At 43.8% G+C, this 25,229-nt stretch overlaps 1 protein-coding gene and 1 long non-coding RNA gene across 4 annotated transcripts in view; one reads left to right on the forward strand and one right to left on the reverse strand.

Annotated features, from left to right (window-relative positions):
• The window catches only part of LOC146808464 (transient receptor potential cation channel subfamily M member 2-like), a 1,747,278-nt gene that overhangs the window by 466,197 nt on the left and 1,255,852 nt on the right, over positions 1-25,229 (forward strand). The window lies entirely within an intron of this gene.
• The window catches only part of LOC146808465 (uncharacterized), an 82,170-nt gene continuing 59,712 nt past the window's right edge, over positions 2,772-25,229 (reverse strand). Inside the window, exon 3 of the long non-coding RNA XR_014967992.1 lies at positions 2,772-3,765. This is a non-coding gene — a long non-coding RNA (uncharacterized LOC146808465). The remainder of the gene's footprint in view (positions 3,766-25,229) is intronic.

The following is a 25,229-nucleotide window of genomic DNA, read 5'->3' on the forward strand; positions in this document are numbered from 1 at the left end:
GCCAACCCAGACCACCAAGGCGCTACTTCATTGCATCCTATGCAACGCATAGTCTCTTGGCAAACGCACCACAGAGGACACTATATCATCCCTTGCCTGGACATTATCTTCCTCACAGAGGCCTGGTTGTACCCCGCCTTCACGCCAGACATTGCCACCACCACCGCCACCCCCTAAGGCTATAAAATAATGCACCAGGACCGAACCAACAAATACAAAGGTGGAATTGCCATCATCTACAATGACACCGTCCAATGCATGAACTCCTCGAACGACTTGACCCCAATAATGGAACACTTAAATTCTCAACTTGGCAAAGACGGAAAAAACACCATCAGAGGTACCCTCGCCTACAGATCACCAGGACCACGCCCCAGATTCTGCAACGTCATCCCAAACCTCAGCGCTCAACTCTCTATCGACTCCGAGCACTACCTCTTCATAGGAGACCTTAACTTTCACCTCGAAGACCCGACTGACAAACACAACAAACCTCCTGGAAAGCATGAGCAACATTGACCCCAAGCAACTTGTTAACGACCCTATACACATCACAGGACACACAATCCACCTCATCTTTACATCCAGCGAGAAAGTAAAGTACAACCACATCCCATATCTCACCTGGACCATCTACTACAGTGTCCACTTTACCATCTCAGAACCCACAAGTTCAGGAACCCTGCCACACAGCTCCACGTGCAGAAACTGGAAAAAGATATCCGATATCCAGTGAAACAAATCTCTTAACGCCCACCTCCCCATACCACATCTAATCCAAAACAAGCCACAAAGTACCTCTCCCAATGGATCACAGACTGCTCCAACTCTATTGCCCCCTCCAAGCCAGCCATAGCTAAAGGACCCAACAAAAGACCAGCTGGTTCACTGCAGAGCTGAAAGCCACCTAATGCAAGTGCCAGCAACTGAAGAGGAAATGGCGCACCAGCAAAAAAACAGGGGACTACACCACCTTCAAGACGGCACTCAGCCACTACCACCATCTCCTGAAAGAAGCACGGAAGAATGCCGTAGCAGACCACAGAGAAGCGAGCACAAACCACAGCAAGGAGCTCTTCACCATCATGAAGGATTCTCCAACCCTGCAGCTATCAAGATCAACATCACCCCTCCTAAGAACTATGTGACACTTTAGCAGACTTTGTCTACAATAATATTTTAGTCATGTACGAAAACTTCAAACCCTGTCTCCCGCGGCTGACAGCATCAACCTGCTCACACCCTTGAACACCAAACACAAACACCTGCTCACCCCCTGGGATCCTATTACAACTCAGGCCACAGTCTCAATCATGAAACCTGTGCACACAGGAACACCCACTGACCCATGACCCTGCCACATCTTTAACCTTGGAAGCAAGACGATCAGCGACAAACTCAAAGTTCTGAATACTTCCATCGCTCAAGCCTCCTTCACTATGGACTGAAAACACACGGAAGTGAGGCCCCTCTTGCAGAAACCTTCCGCTGATCCAGCGAACTAAAGAATTATAGGCCCATCTCTCTGCTTCCCTTCATAGTGAAGGTTTTTGAGAAGGCCATTAAACAGCAACTAACCACACACCTGGAGCACATCAACATCCTGGACCCCTTTTAATCCAGATTTTGTGCCAACCAAAGCACCAAAACAGCCCTGATCGCAGCCACTGATGACATCCGGGCCGTCCTGGACTGCAGATAAATGGCAGTTCTCATCGTCCTGGACCTGTCAGCCACATCCGACACGGTCTCCCACCACATCCTGATCAACAGACTCCACCACATTGGAATCTAGGGAAACGTCCTTAACCCCTTGCATGCCCGCCCCTTTCCCCGCCCAGTGCCGCGCTTTGCATTAGCGGGCGGAGTTCATGACGAGCTGGACTCGTCATGGGCACAGCGCCACCGCAGCCCATGACGAGTCCAGCTCGTCATGGGCACTGAAGGGGTTAAAGGTATTGCCTCATACCTACCTGGAAGAACCCAGAGAATGTATCTTCCACCGTCACCTCAAAACCCATGAACATCATCTGCTGCGTCCTCTAAGGATCGTCCTTCAGCCCCACTCACTTCAACGTGTACATGACCCCCATGGCCAACACAGTCAGATTGCACAGACTCAACATTATCTCATACGCTGATGACAAAGTCAACATTTATCACCGACCCCGATGAAGCCCTCAGTCAAAATCTTACCTTCACACGTTGAAACTTTTCTGTCGCTTTTTCTCACGAGGTTGAGCAAGGCAGTTCGTCAAGCTGAATATGCAGCGGGTTCACCAGCTTGGTTTAGTGGGAGCACCCGGTTAAATCCTGGAAGTCTGAAGCTCCGGAGATTTCAGCGGGATGAACCTGAAATCTAGGCCAGGTTGCGGTTCGACGTAGTCTGCTTGACTATGGACGTCCTCGGTCACCTTATAGACCTTTCCCCAAAGTTGCTCAATTTCTCCAAACATCTGGAGCTTCTTCCTGAAGTTGCTGCTGAGGGTTCAAAGAGTTCACAAACTAAATCCAAGGCTCCAGATTTTCTGAGTTGTTCCTCAGACGTTGGGACTAGAGCTCCCACAATACACCTGGACAAATGCTTTAAAGTCCATCTGAAGGTGGTGATCTGGGTTCTTCCTGCTGAAGATGATGGATGTGAAGCTTTAACCTGTTGCTTTCGGGTAGTCCCCACCTTTTCTTTATAGAATTAAATCCATTTTTATTGGCAGAACACGTAGCATGAACATACAGTGCATCATTGCCTACAACCCAACGGGCTGGCTATATAAAACAGAAGGAAAAGGTGGGGCCAGTGGTTCAGAGGACATTCGTTTTGTTAGTTGACACAGCATGCCGCCTACAACCCTTCCTGGGCCGGCCGTGTTTGAGAAAAGGAAACATGAAAACGTCCTGGTGCTATGAAGTGTGAACAAGAAGAGGATCTAGAGCACTATGAATTTATGAACAGCAGTGAACCAGGAATTCGGTATGGCCAACTTAAGGCGATAAAGTCTGCCTTTTAAGAAAAAGGGAACCGCAAACAAAACAATAACAAGATCAAAACTAAAATAGTCCGTTACCCCCACCATTCCCGCCCCTCCTCTCTCCAGATGAGCCCCAGGTACATTATTACATACAGGTATGGTCCGTTATAATGGTTGCTGATATCTTGGGGACCAATTGAACCCGCCCGGGACGGCATATGCTAGACTGTCTTGACTCTCAGGGATCGATTTCAAAAGCCATAGATAGGCGGGACAAGATAGTTTTCAAACCTCTGTGGATAGGATTGAGATAAAGGGGGCCCAGATCTTGTAGTATTCAGATTTGTCCCCTAAGGTGGCCAGACAGCCTCTCCATGCCCAATAGGAACCCCAATTGGTGCAGCCATTACGTGTGATTCGGGATCCTGTCCGTCCTCGAACCCGTGCGCGGCATTAAACGCTAGGGCAATCTGCCTGCCTTTAATAGAGCGCAATGGGAAGGTTAGGGCATTGGGCAGTCCTAAGATAGTGTAAGCGGGGAATCTAGAGATGTTGGTGTCAAATGCATTATCTATTTGAACAGGAAAAATGGAATCAGCACACATCAATTAAGATTACTGATTAAAGTTCAAATGATATCAAGTGTCCATGATTTGAAGAAATTGGCAAGGTCCAAATTTTGTCTATGTATTCAAAAATATTTTCCTTATTGATCAATGGTCATTAAAATCCAATATTAACAAATTTAATTGAGCCAGTTAGCCAACGCGTTTCGTCTCATAGGAGTTCTTCAGGGCTAAAAGGAAAAATACATAAACACAATTTAAAAACGAGTAGAGGGATACATATAAATGAATAAAGAAATGACATTTACAGCAACTAATCAAAATAAATTCCTATTGAATTGGACAAGCATAACATTGTTTCATTACTCCAGTGATCGTTCCAATAGATTAAATATTTATCAATTAATTTTTAACACTATATTGCATGAGATTGACAACTTGGAAGGAAAACAGATATTAACAATGCATATGGTGTTAATAACGGCTGTCATTAAACAGAACTAATGATTCAATCCAAGACGCATTAAGCATTGACGCTAAAAAAAAGTATTGTTTTAAATATGTAAAATACCATGGCACATCAGTATTCTGTAGATACAATTTCAAAGTTTCAACATTTCTCAGAATAAATAAAGATTCAAAATTTGGTCAAATAGACAAATCACCAAACATGGCAAGCGATACAAACATTATATTTGACACATACCTCTAAGTTGTATTTTTTCCAAAATCCAATACTAATCAAAAGGAGTTATGCAAAAACAAATAAAGTGGTAATGTCACACTATAAATCTGTAATGAAGAGAGAAGAAACTCACCCTTAAACTAAATCTTATTGTAATTTAAACAATTAGAATTCTTAATTTTCAATTGATATTGGTTGATGAATTCAAAACACAAATCAAATAACCATGCAACTTTCCACTGGCACATATTAGATAAGAAAACAAGTTACTTACCTGTAACTTTGGTTCCCCAGTATTGGTAACTTTCATAGATTCTCATGCTTTGTATCATTCCCCGTCGTCGGAATGGGAGCCTCTCGGTAACAAAAATATATATATATATATACATATGTATAACCATAGAAACAAAAGAGAAAAATAGGCCTAGGCTTCATCTCATTTTGTAGTATATCACCCTCTTTGTGTAAAAGAGCCCAAACTTTTGCCAGGGCCAATCAGCACAGCCTCACCCTCTGGAACCTTCCTGAGAGAGCTCAGAGCCTCAGATTTTCGTAGCCGTTGTGCCAACAGCCACTACCTTAGTAAACCGGCAGAGCTTTCCCAGGGGAGGTGGGTGGGCGCATGAGAATCTATGAAAGTTACCAATACTGGGGAACCAAAGTTACAGGTAAGTAACTTGTTTTCTTACCCCAGTATTGGAACTTTCATAGATTCTCATGCTTTGTATCAGAATAGCAAGCAGTAGATCACGACAAGCACATTTCGGTAATTACATGGCTTTACAAAATCATCTCAGGGCACATGATAAAACAACCATTACTGAAACCAAATGTGCTTACCAGGATGGAGGGATTGTAGGGAAAGCTCACCTCTCATTGAAAAAGATTCCGGAAGACTGCTTGACCAACCGCAGCGTCAGCTCGTCCCACCGATTCCAGGCAGTAGTGCTTCGTGAAGGTGTGTACACTGCTCCACGTTGCTGCCCTGCAGATGTCCTTAATCGCCACTCCAGCAAAGAGAGCCACTGAAGACGCCATCGCTCTCGTAGAATGCGCCCGGGCCCTTTTATCCAAAGGTTTGCCCGCAGCCTGATGACAGTACTGAATTGCACTGGAGATCCAGCGGGAAATGCCACTCTTGGCGAGCGGTAACCCCTTCCGTGGTGCACTGTAGGCGATAAATAGTTGAGTAGACTTTCTGAAAGAGCGTGTGCGCTCCAGATAGAATTTCAGGCATCTTTGGACATCCAAAGAATGCAATGTTCGTTCCGCTTGAGTGGAAGGACGCGGAAAAAAGGAGTTCAAAATTAAGGGTTCATTCAAATGAAACTCCGAAGGCACCTTCGGGATGAATTTTGGGTTGGTTCTCAAAATCATGACATCCCTCTTGAACTGTAGAAAAGGCTCCACTATAGAGAGAGCCTGGAGTTCACTAACTCTCCTAGCCGAAGTCAATGCTAGGAGAAGGGCCAGTTTCCAAGATAGGAACTTCAAGTCCGCTTTGTGAATCGGCTCAAAGGGCGCTTTCATCAGTTGAGCCAGTACCAGGTTAAGCTGCCAGATAGGCGGAGGTGGCCGGACCGGAGGATACATCCGAAATAACCCCTTAAGGAACTGCTTAACAATTCTTGCAGACCATAGAGATGGCCCCGATGTCTTCCGTCGAAAGCGGGATAAGGCAGCCAGATGCACCTTGATCGAAGAGTGCGCCAGACCTGATTTAGCCAGAGACAGGATGTAGGGCAGAATCTGATGTGGCAGGGATTTGTAAGGATGGAGTTTATTCCTCTGGCACCAAAGGCAAAATCTCTTCCACTTTGCCCTGTAGGTCTTATTAGTGCTTGGTGCCCGTGCCTGAGATAGAACATCCCTGCATTCCTTAGACAGATTCAGATGGCGGAATTCTCTGTGTTCAGGAGCCACGCTGACAAGTGAAGTGACTCCGGATCCGGATGGAGGACTTGCCCCTGATTTCTCGATAACAGAGATGGAATCAGTGGCAAGCGAATCTGGCGATCTTGGGAGAGAAGTAGGAGTTCCGAGTACCAGAACTGCCGCGCCCATGCTGGAGCAATGAGGATCATTTTGCATGGTTCTGCCCTGACCTTCCTGAGAACTCGAGGAATGAGGGGAATCGGAGGAAAGGCGTAGCAAAATGCGCCGAACCAAGCAATCGAAAGGGCATTCCCCAGAGACCCTCGCTGGGGAACCTTGCTTGCGTAAAACCGGCACTTGGCGTTCTCCGGGGTCGCAAAGAGGTCTATGGTCGGAGTACCCCATTTCTTGAACACTGCCTCCAGAGTGGCCTGATCCAGCTCCCACTCGTGTGTTACCTTCGTCTGCCGACTTAGAGCATCCGCTGTGATGTTGAGACACCCCGCCAGGTGCTCGGCTCGCAGTGATATCCCGTGAGAGATGGCAAATTCCCAGATCACCTGAGCTTCTTTGGACAGCGTCCGTGATCTCGTTCCCCCTTGCTTGTTTATATAGTGCATGGCCGTAGTGTTGTCTGTCCGGACCAGCACTGCACGGTTCTGAAGTCTGGGGAGGAACGCCAGCAAGGCTAAGTGAATGTCCCTCAGCTCCAAAAGATTGATGTGGCGCAGTCTGTCTGCTGGACTCCAGTGACCGCTGACCTGAAGCTCCTGGAGGACAGCTCCCCACCCTTCTAGGGAAGCATCCGTGGTCACCACCATAGGAGAAGGAGGGATTCGGAACGTTAATCCTCCTGCGATGTTTTCCTTCACCAGCCACCATTCGCAAGCCGTGCGCATGGCAGGTGTTATCCATACTTTGTCGTTGAACGATCCTTCTGCCTGACGCCACTGTTTGTCCAGCTCCTCCTGTAGAGGACGCATATGTAGCCTGCAATGCGGTATCAAAGGTATGCAGGATGAGATTGATCCGAGCAAGGACTTGTACTGTCGAACCGATACATGTCTCTTGTGCAGTATTAGACGAGCGGAAGCGGCCAGTTTGCCCTGACGCTCCTCCGACGGACGAGCCGTGCATCGTCTCGTGTCCAGAATTGCCCCAAGGAACTTCCGTGACCTGGAGGGTATCAGTTCCGACTCGGACACATTGAGCTGAAGACCCAAATGGGCGAACAATCTTATGCAAGTTGACACAGCCTGAGACGTTGCCCTGAACGACGGAGCCTTGATGAGCCAGTCGTCCAAGTACGGGAACACTTCCAAGGACTGCTTCCTCAGGAAAGCAGCGACTGGTGCCAGCATCTTCGTGAAAATGCGGGGTGCCGACCGAAGGCCAAACGGGAGCACCTTGAACTGGAAATGGCTCTTGCCTACTGTGAAGCGTAGATATTGCCTGTGAGCTGGGTGGATCGGAACATGAAAGTAAGCATCCTCTAAATCCAGGGATGCCAAAAAATCTCCCGGATTGAGCAGCCTTAGAATATCCTGGAGTGTGACCATCCTGAAAGAGAGCTTGATGAGATAGGTGTTGAGCTCCCTGAGGTCTAGTATAGGACGCCATGCCTCCTCCGTCTTCCGAACCAGGAAGAACCTGGAATAAAACCCCTTGCCCCTTTGTGAAAGTGGCACGGGCTCTATCGCCCCCTTGATGAAAAGCTGGTGGGCTTCGAGATGTAATAGTCGGAGATGTTTCGCTGCATGGGCGTCTGGAGCTCTTGTTGGAGGAAGATCTTGGAACTCCAACGTATGGCCACTCTGAACTATGTTCAAGACCCACCGGTCTGATGTTAAACGCACCCAGCTGTCCAGACAAAAAGATATCCTGCCCCCGACCGGTGTTTGTGGCAGGGGAGGAACAGTAGCCAGAGCCAGGAGGCTGCTATTGCCTCTTGGCGTTGTCTCGTCCCTGACGATTCTGACGTCCTCTCTGGGACTGCCGAGAGAAAGACGCCGACTGTCCTTGGCGCTGGCTGGAATATTGTCCTTTAAAGGACTGTCCAGATTGAGAGGAATACTGTCGTTGGTTTCCTCTGTAGTTAGAAAACCCCCGACCACGTGCCCCCTTAAATGGCACTTTGCGGTAGGTCAAAGAGCCTAAGGACTTAGCTGTATCGGTGTCCTTTTTAATGCTTTGGAGGGCGTCATCCACATGCTTTCCAAAAAGCATCTCTCCGTCAAAGGGGAGGTCCAAGATCTTATTCTGGACCTCCTGGCGAAACCAAGTCGCCTTCAACCAGCCTTGGCGGCGCAAGACGGCTGAGCCCGCCAAAGCCCTGAAAGCAGTTGAGGCAATGTCCATCGCACAGTCGATGACTTCCGAAGAGCATCGTTCTCCCTCCATCAGCACCTGTCTGGCTTCGTCTTGACTAGTTTCTGGTAGCTGGTCCAGGAATGGTTCCATATCACACCACATCTGGCGGTCGTATCTGCCCAGAATAGCCAGAGAATTAGCTGCCCGCACCAACAAGCTGGCCATGGTGGAGAATCTTTTACCCACATTGTCCAGTCTTCTGCCTTCTTTATCTGGAGGCGTGGTTAAAGGAGTGGACGGATTCTTAGATTTACTTTGAGCAGCTGGTGAAATAACAGAATCCGGCTTAGGTTGTCCTAGAAGACACGCAGGACTGCCCTCTGGTGCCTTGTATTTCTTCTCCAGCCGGGGAAGAACCGGAATGACGGTTGCTGGATTCTGCATTGTCTTCAGTCCCTCATCCCAGACATGTTCTATAATGGGAATTGATCTTACAGACTTCTTATATTGGGCTTTAAAGTCATATAGGAAGCAGTCGGACTGCTCCACCGTAAAGGGCAAACCAAATCTCTTGGATGCCCGTTCCATCAAATTATGGAAACCACCAATGTCCGCCGGAGGCGATATATTTGTCTCTCGGCCTACAGCATCAGGATCCTGTGTATCATCAGGGTCCCCATCTGGATCCCCTGGATCTGTAAGAGGGATCACCTGTCCCTCGTCGTCTTCGTCCGTATCTCCATCGTCCGCGTCATCATCAGCAGGTTCCGTACCTGAAGGTTGGGGAACCACTAAGGGCAGCACTGGTGAAATGGACCGAGGTACCTCTCTTGGTAGAGGTGGCAAGTCCATTGGCATGTCACGTGGCACTTCCAAAGGAGAAGGACGCACTGGAGTGCGATCCGGCAACGTCGGAAAACGAGATCTATAGTCTTGCAGCATCTGTTGCAAATCCGACACCAAAGCCACTGGCAAGGCAATTAGGTCCTGCCTTAGAGAGCGGGGGCGTAATCCCTGTTGGTGCCCCTCCTGCCCCTCTGGGCCATAAAACTCCTCCGTATCTGTGTCCTGCTGTTTGACATTCAGGTCTGAAGGGCTGTATGCGTCCCCAAACTGCCCATCCTCCTCATCCTCCTCCGAGTCCTCGAGAAGCATGGATGGTGGCAAAGGCGTGACCCGCCTAGGGGAAGTCATGTCCGGTGTAATCACTAATCTTTGGGTTGAAAAATCCAAATTTTTCGTCGTCGACGGTCCCGTCGGCGGTCTCGTCGACGGAGTCGATGGCAACGGGATTTCCAATGTCGACGCACTCGACGACGACTGAAAGGCAACTGTCGTCGACGGAGCTGAAATCGTCGTCGACGATGAGGCCGTCGACAGTCCTGTAATCCTCGTCGACGGAGCAGCCGTCGACGGAGCAGCCGTCGACGGAGCAGCCGCCGCCGGAGCAGTCGCCGCCGGAGCAGTCGCCGCCGGAGCAGCCGCCGCCGGAGCAGTCGCCGCCGGAGCAGTCGCCGACGGAGCTTTCTTTTTCGTCGACGGAGTATGTTTCATCGTCGGCGGAGCACCCGTCGACAGTCTCGTCGACGAACTTGTAGTCATCAACATCGACGAAGTCGTCGTCGACGTGGTCTTCGTCGTCGACACCGCCGTCGAAGACGACGAAGTAGATATTGTCGACGGTCTCGTGGACGACCCCATGGAAATAGGCTTAACTGAGGAGATCGTCGTCGACGTACCTGCTGCCGCCTGCGTCGACGGACGCGGTTTCTTCAGTGGCACCGACTGAGGAGTTTCTGCAGCCTGTTTCTTTACAGGTTTCTCCTTCTGGGACGGAGGGGTAGATGTCGCAATCCCCTTATTGTCCTTAGGGGCTATGTCCACAGTAGCCCGTCCCTGCCTCTCCTTTACACTGTCGTGAGGAGATTTTTTGGGACCAGCCTCCTCAGACCTGTCAGAGATCCCGTGAGGGGCTTTGAGAGGAACCTTGAGAGGGGGTTCCGCAGAAGTGGAGGGAGATGACCTACCCCTCTTCTTCGATCTCCTGGAGGAGGTGCCAGAGATAGATTCTTCCTCATCCGAAGAAATGACCTCCCTGGTCTTTATCTTCTGCAGCCACGTCAGCAAGCGCCCCTCTCTGTCTCTCAAGGTCTTGGTCGAGAAGGTCCGACAGATTTTACAGTCGGTGGCCTTGTGTTCAGGGTACAGGCAGTATATGCAGTTCTCATGCCTGTCTTCCACAAACAGTCTCTTCTTCCCACAAGAGGCACAAGCCCTAAATAAAGCTTTCTTCTCCTTTTCTGACATTCTGTCTCAAAAGATGGTAATAAAGATATCCAAAAGTAACTCTGTGAAAAAACTGAGCAGAGCTCAGTGGAGACTCCCTAGCACAACGTGCGGTAGAAAAATCTGAGGCTCTGAGCTCTCTCAGGAAGGTTCCAGAGGGTGAGGCTGTGCTGATTGGCCCTGGCAAAAGTTTGGGCTCTTTTACACAAAGAGGGTGATATACTACAAAATGAGATGAAGCCTAGGCCTATTTTTCTCTTTTGTTTCTATGGTTATACATATGTATATATATATATATATATATTTTTGTTACCGAGGCTCCCATTCCGACGACGGGGAATGATACAAAGCATGAGAATCTATGAAAGTTCCAATACTGGGGTAAATAAATGCGCCACCGATAACATGTATTATAGATAATTTTTAAAATCGACCAGAAAATAATGCTGAGCTATGAGCATATCATGATCAAGAAAAAGACAGCATCTGAAATCGGCTGTAAAGTATCGCATTTAATCATGGACATGATGAAAGTCATGTTGAGAAAAAACAAACACTAGCGAGCACAATATGCTTCCTCGTTGCACAGCATGTGCCTTACATCTGGCGCATGCAAGATAAACCATGGGTATTTTTTTAGAAGGATTCGTATTAAGAAAAATCGCCCATTAACAAATCCAGCGCAACAGTATGTACAAATACAATGGCATTTATAGGCTCATAAAAGATGAAGGAAAATATCGACAAACACAACATGCCGGGTCCTGACTCGATAGTATCCGAGTATCGTCTTTAGAAAATGAATGAGAGGCCGGCAGAGTAGTTCTAACTAGTAATTATTGGATTATTCAGCTTTGTGTAAAAACACCCAAATACGCTTTTAGAGCGACTATCGTAATATGCTAGGTCCTGACTCGATAATATCCGAGTATCGTGTTTGAAAAAATGAATGAAGATCGCCGGCAGAGTAGTTCTAACTAGAGACTGTTGGATTATTCAGCTTTTTGTAAAAACACCCAAATACGCTGTTAGAGCAACTCTTCTAGAAACGCATCTAGTATAGTGTAAATGTCATATGAAACCGACCGAAAAGAAAAATCTAAATGGACCCCAAACAATATTAAATGAACACAGAAATAGTAACAAAATGCATGCCACATTTGCGAGGCACCTCGTAGTATTCACAAGCGCCATCTTTGAATGTCAAATTATGCAGTACAAGAATAGACTGTAAAGCAAAAAGTGCTATTAAGACTTATTAAAGCTATAGATGCATGAAAAGCGGTACCTTAAAATGACGATGGTAAAATATGCATCATCTGAAATAAAGAAACGATAAAATGGTATATTAAATGCTGATCAAAATATTATACTAAAATAATCTGACAAGATCGAGAAATTAACAAAATATACCAATAATTGGCAGGGTGGCCAGCAGCAGTAGAATCAGTATGTTCGCAGAATGAATAAAACTGGGCAGTAAAACAACGCCGTTTATATAATGAAGTCCGATAAATGCGCGCACCTGTGTTGGTAGAAATAGAAAACGTACTTGCACCACACCCAAAGTATCATGGTGTCGGCCATTTTGTAAAATTGAATACAAATTGACTAGTAAAAGATGAAGACGAGTGAGACTGACTTGCACCCCACCTAAAATGTTATGCTGTCGGCCATTTTGTGTAATTCGATACGAATTGACTAGTGAAGAATGTCAAGCATGAACTGAAGTCAGTGCAGTGCACACATCTGTTTTTGTAAAAAGAAAGAACGGACTTACACCACACAATGTTTCATGGTGTCAGACATCTTGTATAATTCAAAACAAATTAACTAGTACGAGATGAAGTTGAATAAGACTGACATGCACCATACCCAAAATTTAAGGGTGTCGGCCATTTTGGATAATTCAATACAAATAGACTAGTGAAGCATGGAATCGAGTAAGTGCACGCACCTGTGTTGGTAAAAGTAGAAGGCGGACTTAGATCACAACCAAAGTTTCATGGTGTCGGCCATTTTATAGAATGCAATACGAACTGACTGGTGAAAGATGGACACCATGTTATAAGAGAACAATACATTTGAAATTAATCTCAATATACATAATTAGCAAAGAGATGTCTTTGACATGCAAACTGTCTATAAAACAGGTCACTGGCAGAGTATGCAATAAATGTGTATAATTAGCAAGAAAATGTCTTTGACATGCAAACTGTCTGTAAAACAAAAACAGGTCACTAACAAAATATACAATTAATGACAATTGTTAGGAATGCAAGAAACAAGGAGAGCATAAAAGATTTTTTCAGGTCACTGAATTATAGAAAATAATGAAACTCAGTGTTGTGATTTAGTCCAAACTTGACACTGCGTAGACAGCAAATGCACTTTGCCTCCAGTTGTCTAAAATTTAACTCTCAGTTTTCACCTCTTTCATTCAGAGACATGGTCAATAGCATGAAATTGAATAATTTTGCTTTCCGGATGCTCATTATGGATATGATTCGCATGGGATATTTCAAATCAGCATTTTGTATTGCCCTTACATGTTCTTGAATGCGGATCTTGAGGCTGCGTATGCTGCTGCCTATATAAGTCTTCCTACATGAGCATATAATTATATACAAAGTGGTCAATAATATATTCCTTTGAACTATTATAGGAGGACTTCAAGATCTTGTATTTTCCAAGTTTGCATATGCAGAAGGAACCGCATATATAAAAATCTTTTGGTTTTTCTGGCATCCATGATTTAATGGCTGTGTTGCTCTTGACATAACTGGGACAAAGTGTGTCTCTTAACGTTCTTCTTCTCCTATAGAAAACCTTTGGTTTCTTTGCTATTGTGCCCTTTGGAATAAAACCCGAATCCAAGAGGCGCCTATTCTTCCTGAGTACATTATAGATATGACTGCTGTAAGAGTTATAATCAGTGATGAACGTAATTTCTGTCATTCCGAGTGCACCTATTCCCCTAGGCTTTGTTGGGTCTCATTATCTGTTTCCTGTCTAGATTTACTGCTCTTCTCTCAACACTTTTAAGACCATCTTTGTCATAGCCTCTTTTTCAAAGTTACCCTTACTCCGAATAATGTTTTTGAGAAAGTCTACATCTCGACTACAATTTCTCCTGGCTTGCACCATTTCACCATAGGGTATCGCTTTTAAGGTGGAGTCAGGATGTGAACTTGTAGTATGCAAAACGCTGTTGCACGCCATTGTCTTTTCGTATATATCACTATGTATGTTACTATCGTGAGCATAAAGTCTTAAGTCCAAAAATTCTATCTCTTTGGCTGAGTATTTGATCGTCAATTTGACATTAAAAGCGTTGGTGTTCAAATAGGTATGATAGGCAAAAAAGGATCTCAATTGAGCTATTCCAAATCATAAAGATGTCATCTATGTATCGGGCGTAAAAAATTATTTTGTTACAAAGTTTTCATCACAGGGCCCCAGGCATGCTCCACCTCATATAAACCCATGAATAGATTTGCATAAGATGGAGCAAACCTGGAGCCCTTTGGAGTGCCCTGTTTTTCAAGATACCAAACGCCATTGTGTAGAAAGGCATTCTGTGTCAGTATTAATTTGGACATCATGGAGTGTTCAAGATTTTGCGCTGATCATTTGAACAAAAAATGTTTAAGAGCCCGTATACCTTGTTCTTGTATAATGCAGGTATATAGACTTTCAACGTCCATGGTCACAAACATTAACTCCTCATGATCCCATGTGAAGTCCTCTAGTTTACAAAGCAAGTCACCACTGTCTCTCAAATACAATGGCAGATTTTGCACAATCGTTTAAGATAGGAATCCACATATTCAGCGATATGTTCTGTCGGCCCACCATTACCAGAGGTGATTGGTCTCCCGGGGGGGAATGAGCCCCCCTTATGAATCTTCAGTAAGATGTATAAACATGGAAATCTGGAGTGGTGGGCCTGCAGATAGCGATATTCAAGGTCAGATAGCAGACATGATATGTGCCATTCCCATAACTGAGAATTGATATTAATTTCAATTTAGGAAGTAGGGTTATGACTTAGTTTTTCATAGCAATTGAAGTCTGCCAATTGTCGGTCAATTTCTTTGTGATAATCGGTGCGATCCACGATGACAATATTGCCACCTTAGTCCGCCTGCCTAATCACTAAACCATTGTCATTTTTCAAGGTATTCAATAATGTCCAATCTTTACTAGTTATGTTAGTGTGATGCTTACATTTGCTGGAAGCACAATGTTGGTCCTCTAGCCTTTGGACATTATTAAATACCTTGAAAAATGACGATGAGGAGTTACTGTTTGTGACCATGGACGTTGAAACTATATATACCTGCACTGAACATGGTATACAGGCTCTTAAACATTTTTTGTTCAAACGACCAGCGCAAAATCTTGAACACACCATGATGCTCTTAGAAATGTCAAATTAATATTGACACAGAATGCCTTTCTACACAATGGTGTTTGGTATCTTCAAAAACGGGGCACTGCAATGGGCTCCAGGTTTGCTCCATCCTATGCATATCTATTCATGGGTTTGAGGTGGAGCATGCCTGGGGCCCTGCGATAAACTTAGAGTAACAATATAATTTTATACGCCCAATACATAGATGACATCTTTATGATTTAGAATGGCTCAATTGAGATCCTTTTTGCCTATCATACCTATTTGAACACCAACGCTTTTAATGTCAAACAGATGACCAAATACTTAGACAAAGAGATTGAATTTTTGGACTTAAGACTTTATGTCCACGATAGTACCATACATAGCGATATACAAAAAGATAACGGCGTGCAACAGCGTTTTGCACGCTACATGTTCACATCCTGGCTCCACCATAAAAGCGATCCCCTATGGTGAAATGGCGCGAGCCAGGAGAAATTGTAGTCGAGATGTAGACTTTCTCAAGAATATATATCAGATTAAGAGTAACTTTGAAAGAAGTGCTGAGAGAAGAGCAGTGAATCTAGACAGGAAACAGACAATGAGACCCAACATAAAGTCTAAGGGAACAGGTGCACTGGGAATGACAGAAGTTACGTTCATCACTGACTATAACTCTTACAGCAGTCACATCTATAATGTGCTCAGGAAAAATTGGCACCTCTTGGATTCGGATTTTATTCCAAAGTGCACAATAGCAAAGAAACCAAAGGTTGTCTATAGGAGAGGAAGAACGTTGAGAGACACTTTGTCCCAGTTATGTCAAGAGCAATACAGCCAATAAATCATGGATGCCAGAAAAGCCAAAAGGTTTTTATATCTGCGGTTGCTGCTGCATATGCAAACTTGGAAAAAACAAGATCTTGAAGTTATCTTATAATAGTTCAAAGGAATATATCATTGACCACTTTGTAAAGTGCAATACAACTTTTACTGTGTATACAATTATATGCTCATGTGGGAAGACTTATATAGGCAGCAGCATACGCAGCCTCAAGATACGCATTCAAGAACATGTAAGGGCAATAAAAAATGCTAATTTGAAATATCCCATGCGAATCATATCCACAATAAGCATCCGGAAAACAAAAGTATTCAATTTCATGCTATTGACCATTTCACTGTGAATGAAAGAGGTGGAAACCGAGAGTTAAATTTAAGACAACTGGAGGCAAAGTGGATTTGTCGTCTTCAGTGTCAAGTTTGGACTAAATCACAACACTGAGTTTCATTATTTTCTATAATTCAGTGACCTGACAAAATCTTTTATGCTCTGCTTGTTTCTTGCATTCCTACCAATTGTCATTTATTGTATATTTTGTTAGTGACCTGTTTTTGTTTTACAGACAGTTTGCATGTCAAAGACATTTTCTTGCCAATTATACACATTTATTGCATACTCTGCCAGTGAGTGACCTGTTTAATAGACAGTTTGCATGTCAAAGACATATCTTTGCTAATTATGTATATTAAGATTAATTTCAAATTCATTGTTCTCTTATAACATGGTGTCCATCTTTCACCAGTCAGTTCGTATTGCATTCTATAAAATGTCCGACACCATGCAACTTTGGTTGTGATCTAAGTCTGTCTTCTACTTTTACCAACACAGGTGCGTGCTCTTGCTCGATTTCATGCTTCACTAGTCAACTTGTATTGAATTATACAAAATGGCAAGACACCCTGGACATCCTGTGACCACCTCTCCCAGATAGGATTTAGTGTATTGGGACAGGGTGGGTGCACTTGTCAGCACCAGAAAGTCTGCATGAGGAGCACACTTGGTGTCCTGTGCATAGTCCATGTCAAACCAGCTCTGGGAGCCGTTGATTCCCACTCAGGCGTGAAACTGTAAACAGAACATGGGAGTCACCTCTCCCCTGTCCAGTCCCTCCCCTGGGAGGGTCTCCTGAATCCTCCCAACCCTTTCGCTAGGGTACTTAAGGGCTTACCTGGGTGTAGGTCCCTAGATTCATCGTGGGATAAGATTATGATCAGACACCACTTCTACTGCCTGGGCACTCTGGACTTCGCTGGACTTCGTTTGGGCCGGACTTCATCTCCCTTCCAGTCTGCTGCATCATCTGTGCCTGTTCATCCTTTCAGAACTTCCAAGTCCTGTTATTTATTTATTTTGAAGGTTTTATATAGCGCTGGCTAGACACAGAGGTATCAGAGCGCTTTACAAGATAAGGATAATAGTATAAGGCACATAGGGTATAAAAGCATATGAAAGGTAGTGCAACAGAAATTTGAAATATACAAGGTACAAACAACATGAGCATTATACAAAACCAGATAAATAGGGGCAGGAGCTATACATTTAAGTAATTAGGTAAATGGTGAACAGGAGAACAGGGTAGATAATTACTGAACAAATATAGTATGATAGATAAATCATGAGTAGGACACAGGTTAGGAACCCCAATAATAATTGAGGAGGTGGGTTTTGAGGTCTTTTTTGAAACTAGAATAGGAGGGATTACAGCGCAGGTTTTTTGGGAGGGCATTCCAGATAATAGGGACATTGCCAGAGAAGGAGCGAGACTGTGTAGATGTCTTTTTATGCAGAGGTGGGATTAGGAGTAGGGTGTTGGTGCTTCTCAGAGGTCGAGTGGAGCCCACAGTGTGGAGTTTCTTTGAGAGGTAATGCAGAGTGTTTTGGTGGAGGACTTTGAGTAATGCAGGCGGTTTTGTAGGCAGATCTTCCTTCGATAGGGAGCCATTTAAGAGATTTGAGAGCCGGGGATATATGATCAAAGTGTTTGCAGTCTGTGATGAGCCTGGCAGCAAGATTGAGCACAGCTTTGATTGGAGCTAGGTGTACCTTGGGGATTCCATTAAGGATGGCATTACCATAATCAATACGTGACACAACAAGCGACTGAACTACGAGTTTGAAATAATCGGTGGGTATGAATGGTTTGATTTTCTTGATGTGACGGAGAGTGAAGAGGGCTCCTTTGGCAGAGTTTTTGATGTGAACATTAAGGGTTAGGGTGTTGTCGATAGTGATGCCAATAGATTTGACGGAGTTGGACAGGGTGAGTGAGCAATTGAGTGCATTGAGGTCAGGGATCCATGATTGAATGGGTAGAGGGTTATTTTTGGGGGAGAAGAGTGATTTCGGTTTTGTTAGGGTTGAGTTTGCGATGATTGGAATGGAACCAGGTTTGGATCTTGGTAAGGGTGTTGTTCAGGTGTAAGATGTCAGCATGAGTTTTAATCTTGTAATAGATTTGGGTGTCATTGGCATAGAGGTGGTAATTTATGCCTGCTTGGTTAAGAATGAGGGTGAGGGGTTCCATAAAGAGGTTAAAGAGGGAGGGAGAGAGAATAGTTCCTTGGGGGACTCCAAGGGAGACAGGAGTGGGGGTAGAGAGACAGTTTTGAATTTTGATTTGCTGGGTACGGTGTTGTAGATAAGAGATGAACCATTTGTAGGCGGTTCCATTAAGGCCAAAACGGGTCCTAAGCACATTAAGTAGGGCTGAATGGTTGACTGTATTGAATGCTGCGGAGAGATCAAGAAGGATAAGAAGGCAGGTCTCGCCATTGTCAAGTGATTGATGGAGGTCATCTATGACATTGAGCATTGCCGTTTCGGTGCTGCAGCCTTTTCTGAAGCCAGATTGAAAGGGGTCGAGAAGGTTTAAATTTTCTGTGTTTGTCTAGTTGTAGTAGGACACATTTTTCAAGTACCTTTGAGAGAAGGGGGAGGTTAGTGATGGGGCAGAGATTATTTAGGCAGTGTAAGCAGAGCACTCCTAGTTTTCTAATTTACCCCTAGGTTTGATCTGAATGATATAGGTGCTGCAGCGTAATGCCCGCTGTCTATCAGGCATATAAAAACTAGATACAATGATTCAATCAACTAATGATTGGCGCTGCGCACTGTGCTAATTGTAACTAAGTTACTAACAATTAGTCTCAATTCACAAAAATTTACAAAAGATTATAAGTCAAACATCCAACACAATTACTCGTTTAAACATATATTTTCAACATATATGTAAACAACAGCTTCAAAACATAACATTGTTAATGTGTCAACATTTTTACAGAAAACGGTAGACAACTACCATATACAATACAATGTTTAAACATGCCACATAATGTTTCATGAGATCACAACGAAATGCTTGTGATGAGCCCAATGCATTTCGGGACTTGGTTGTCCCTTCGTCAGGGGCGTTCTGTGAAAGAAATATATATTGTTATACTCAGTGCAACACATTATTACACTATTTTCACAAGAAGGATACATGGTGGCAGATTACTTAATTCACATGGTACACATAATGCAACCGTGGAACACTATTGTGGTGGAACAACTTTTCTTTTCAAAAAAACCACGAGTCTTAACAGAAGGAATACCATCACCCAATAGTGCAAAATAAAAAAATAATAAAAATGACCAGTGGCTCCAGAGGAGAACATCTAATGAGATAAGACAGAAATAAAGTAATGAAAGAAATACTAAGAAGGAACTCCGTGCATACGACAAATCTGCTGAATAAATAATGATGCGGGCTCACCTCAAATATTATGCGGGTGTGGCCTTAATAGAAATTGAACGATGTAAGCAGGTTGACTGATACTGAAAACCAAAAGACGTGACTCCATCAAAACGAGTTCTTAAATTAACTGACGCTTGTAAACAGTATAAAAACAACATGACTTACCCACCAAGAAAGGCGATAATATCAATGCAAGAGAGTGATGTGGCGTCTGAATATTTTTAATGGCGTCTAAACCAGACGAGAATACTTCGTCTCCATAGAGACGCGCTGAAAACATAATGATTAAAAAATAAGAAATAATGTCTATTTGCTACCACTTCTTTGGCTAAGGTATAAAGAACTGTAGCTCGAGTTATAATTAAATACGAAGGATTCTACTTACTATGGAGGCGCGACGGGGTACAACCAGCTATAACGTATGATGTCCTCTCTTTGTGACGAAAGTTTTTGAACTAACGAAAACCGCGCCAAATTTAAACCCACGACAATGGCTAAGTCAATGAGGGGCTCATAGTCATAGAAAGGGGACTCTCAAGTAGCGCCATGATGTGTAACGATGAAATGTATTTTACTTACCAAGAGCGGGGTTAAATAAAATGCTCTAAGTGTCCTAATAAAGACGATCATTAAAACAATATGTATGCAAACTAACATTCGAAGAAATGAATGGCAATAAAATGAAATATCAAAATATGCCCGCACGTCTGAATGATTCAATGTATCGATGATGATTGTATCTACCAAGCGTTCGTAGTAGTAAAAAGAGGCTTCACACGTTGCCGTGAAAAAAAGAGGGTGTGACGTGCTATCCACGTAACGGACAAAATAAAATAAACTAAAGATGATGTGGACGAAAGCATTCACTTTAACCAGTAATACATAAGATAATGCAGAGTGAGCTCGATTATTAGAAAAGAGACCGGAGACATCAACACACAACGAATAGATACTCTGTATCAGCGAATCACCAACACCGCAGTCAATTGTGGCCACTTGAAGATTGTCAATAAAGTTATAGAACATGAATGCAAAGTATAAACAACACAATAAAGTGAAAAAATAAAAAGAAAGGAGAGGAGAGCCAGAACGAACATCTGAATGATGAGAAAAATGTGAGTGAGTATTAGTTAAAAAAATAAAGAGACTTAATGGGGTCAATGATAAAAGCAAACAAAAGTGGTTAAAACAATCCACGGGTTTTTAGAGAGTTAAGTCACAGGAATGATGTGAAATTACGTTCATGCAAATTGCAATGACATCTCTATAGCAAAGACTAATCATGATAATGCATGAATTTCTACGCTTGACCCTAAGAATTACAATATCTATGAAAGATGTGGTTATAGAAAACATGAAAGATCTAAACGATCATTGAGACCACTGGGGGACAGTGTCTGAAGTTTCTGAATCCAAAAGAGCTCTCTACGTAAGAGTACGTTTGTGATGTCCACACCAGGTTTAACATCCATAGACTCTATGATTTGAAAACGTAGCTGGGAAATCAAGTGTTTAGCTTCTAGCCAATGCATGGCTAGACTTGAGGTGCTGTGCTTGTTCCTGATTCTGGATTTATGCTCAGTAATCCGTGTTTTTATTTTCCTTTCAGTCTTACCTACATAGGCCTTGCCACAAGGGCATTTTATGCAATAAATGACATGAGTCGTGTTACAGTCGCTGTTGTGTTGCAAAGGGATGTTTAAGCCAGACATAGGATGAGTTAAAGTGTTCCCAGTGATGACATTATTGCAATGAATACATGAATGACATTTGCGGGTGCCATGATAGACAGTAGATTTGTCCGTAATTTTGGAAAATTTCAATAAATTCCGCAGATTTTTGCCTCTTTTGTATGCAAATATCGGTTTTTCAAGATACAGTTGTTGGAAATCCTGCTCTTGTTGTAATAATTCCCACCGTGTTAGGATGATTTTCTTGATTTTGGATGAGGATGTTGAGAAGTTGCTAACGAATACCAATCTAGTCGGAGAAATCTTAGGTTTCTGTTTGAGTAAATCTGTCCTTGAGATGGACATGGCTCGTGTGAGACATGTTTGTAGTACCTCTTCGGGGTACCCTCTTACAGAAAATTTCTCAACAGTTGTTTGAAGTTGGAGAGTACTGTTGTCAGGGTCAGAACAAATTCGGCGTATTCTTGTGAATTGTGACATTGGCAAATTGTTAATTAGATGACGTGGATGGAAACTTGTGAAGGATAATAGACTATTGCGATCGGTAGGTTTGTGGAAAACAGTAGTGTGAAATTGGTTCGTTGATGTTTTGGTGACTTGTACATCCAGATAATGAATAGAATCCTGGTGAATGTTATAAGTCAGCTGAATGTGGGTATGTTGGCTGTTAAGTGTCTCTATCATGGAGATAAAAGACTGTTTTGAGTCGCCCCAAATTAAAAAAATGTCATCTATGAAGCGACAGTAGAGACGTATTTTTGACCACCAATCTGGGTTAGAAATGATGTACTCCAATTCGTATTGAGCCATATAGATGTTTGCATAGGCTGGTGCTCCTGAAAAGCCCATTGAAGTACCATTCAGTTGGGCATAAAATTTGTCTTGATATTGAAAATAGCTGTTGTGTAAACAGAACTTTAGAAGTTGCAAAATCAAGACCTTCTCAATGTTCACGTCTTCCATTTGAAGTAATGCCCATTCAACCGCTTCAAGACCAGCCGCATGAGGAATGGAGGTGTAAAGCGCTGTAACATCAATGGTGCATAAATATATGGAGTCCAGAGGTCCAATTATGGTTTGTTGGAGTAGTTGTAAAAAATGAGTGGTATCCTTGATGTAGGTTTGCCAAGCTTGTACAAACTTCTGAAGAAAATAATCCAAAAATTTGCCGATGGGATCAAAAATAGATTTGCATCCAGAGACTATTGGGCGGAAAGGAGGGTCTTGAGGATCCTTATGTATTTTAGGAATCATGTACAAATGGGGACGTTGTGGGTTGGTGGATAGTAGAAAAAGACGTGTATTGTTGTCAATCCATGTTTGTTCAAGAGCATCATTGAGAATGGACTTGAGTAACTCCAAGAGCTGTGTTGTAGGATCACTTGCCAGTTGTAAATAAGTGTTGGTATCAGAAATATGTGTCAAGACTTTGGAATTGTAATATTCTGTATCCATCAACACTATTGCCCCACCTTTATCTGCCGGCTGAATTGTGATCGACGGGTTCTGTGATAGTTTGGACAGAATTAGACGTTCATGTTTGGACAAGTTGTTGTGATGTTTTGGTTTGTAATTAAGTTTTTCCAAATCTTTATTGACCAATGTCTCAAAACTATCCAAAGTTTTGTGAGTTACTGGTGGCATAAAGGTACTCTTAGGTTTGAATGGATGATGCGTGGAGATCTCATCTTGTGTAGTATCAATTTCAACTTTTTTTGAAAAGAAAAGTTGTTCCACCACAATAGTGTTCCACGGTTGCATTATGTGTACCATGTGAATTAAGTAATCTGCCACCATGTATCCTTCTTGTGAAAATAGTGTAATAATGTGTTGCACTGAGTATAACAATATATATTTCTTTCACAGAACGCCCCTGACGAAGGGACAACCAAGTCCCGAAATGCATTGGGCTCATCACAAGCATTTCGTTGTGATCTCATGAAACATTATGTGGCATGTTTAAACATTGTATTGTATATGGTAGTTGTCTACCGTTTTCTGTAAAAATGTTGACACATTAACAATGTTATGTTTTGAAGCTGTTGTTTACATATATGTTGAAAATATATGTTTAAACGAGTAATTGTGTTGGATGTTTCTTGACTTATAATCTTTTGTAAATTTTTGTGAATTGAGACTAATTGTTAGTAACTTAGTTACAATTAGCACAGTGCGCAGCGCCAATCGTTAGTTGATTGAATCATTGTATCTAGAGATTATTTAGGTCATTGGGGTCAGCATTGGGGTTTTCGATTATGGGCGCGATTTGACCAAGCTGAAAGGAGGAGGGGACACAGCCGGTGGAGAGAGAGGTGTTGATGATTTTGGTCCAGAATGGGGTGATGATGTGCTTAAGGGCAGGGACAAGGTTGGAGGGTATTGGGTCTTTTGTGTAGGACGACGGTTTTATATTGCCAATTATATTGAGAACTTCAAGCTCAGTGACGGGGAGAAAGTTGAGCACGGAGGCATTGTTCTTAGGTTGAGATTTAGGGGAGTTGGTTGCTGGAGATGTGGAAGGTGAGAGGCCTGTGGAGTGTTGGGGGAAATGGAAATGGGTGGGTGAGGAGGCTCGCTGGGGAGCGGTAGGATAGAGGGCAGAGGAGAGAGAGTATCGTCTGGAAGGGGGGATGTGGAGTAGGCATTAGAGGTGAGGACAAGATTGGATTGGAAGTTGGAGGATAGTTGTGTGGGAAGGAAGGATTGGTCAAGTTTGGCAACTTTTTCCGAGAAGAAGTGGGCAATTTCTTCACATCTGTCTGATGAGGCTGTCATATTAGGAGGTGCGGGGGAAGTTTGGTTTCGGATGATTTTGAAGAGTTCCCTGGGTCTGTTTTTGGCACGGTCAAGTTGAGTGCGGAAGGATGCCTTTTCCTTGAGGATGTGTTTTTTGTAAGTGGATCTAGCATGTCAAGTGCAAGATGGGAGGGTGAGGGATGGTGTCTCCAGGTTCTTTCTGACAGTCTGAGTGCCCATCTCTCATTATTTAACACCGTATTAAACCAAGAGTTTGAGGGGGTGTTTCTTTGGTTTTTGAGTTTAGGCGGGGCTAGTTGGTCAAGAATATCAGTAATAGTATTGTTAAATAGTTCAGTGAGCTCATTCGCATTTTGGGAGGGGGGAATGAGAAGAAGTTGAGCTTGGAGTTTCGATTGTAGAACACCTGGGGGGTATGTCTTTTAGGTTTCTGGTCAATTTCTTTGGTCTGGTAGTTTTAGGGGCGAGGAGGTTCTATTTGTCCCTATGATAACCGGGATGGGGGCATAAGGGAGTGGAGGGTTGGTGGTTGGCAGATTAAGAAGGTAGGAGTTACAAAGGTCGGCGAGGTCGGACGGGGAGAGATGGTTCGAGTTGCGGAGAGGTCTATGCTTACGGCATTGGAGAGGGAGTGATCTCCAAAGGTTGTGTTTGTTATTGGGGATGTTTGAGGGAGGGAGGATGGTGGTTTTATGGTGAGGGAGGGATCTGGTGCTGTGTTCGAGTAAGTCTTTTCTGAGTCGGGCAAATTCAGTAGTTAAATTAGATAGGTCACATTCCGTTTTGTGTAGGATCTAGGCAATTGAGGAGAGGGGAGGTATCGGGAGTGCGTGGTCCGAGTTATTTGCAGAGGGTGGACTAATGTGTGAGGGGGAGATGTGGTAGATGGTGTGGGGTGAGCGGTGATGGGGCTGGGAGGAGTGAGGGGTTCCGAAGTTAAAGTAGGTAGGGCGAGTACAGTGTTGTGTATGGTCGGGGTATTCCGGGTACAGGGAAGGAATGACGGGGCGTAGGAGGTGGGAGGAGAGTGGTCTGGGGATAGGGAGTGGTCGTGATTAGTTGCAGATGGAGGCCTACTGTGTGAGGGGGGGAGATAGGGTAGTAGGTATGG

This window comes from Triturus cristatus, chromosome 8 (genome assembly GCF_964204655.1).
Source record: "Triturus cristatus chromosome 8, aTriCri1.1, whole genome shotgun sequence".
Lineage (NCBI taxonomy): Eukaryota > Metazoa > Chordata > Amphibia > Caudata > Salamandridae > Triturus > Triturus cristatus.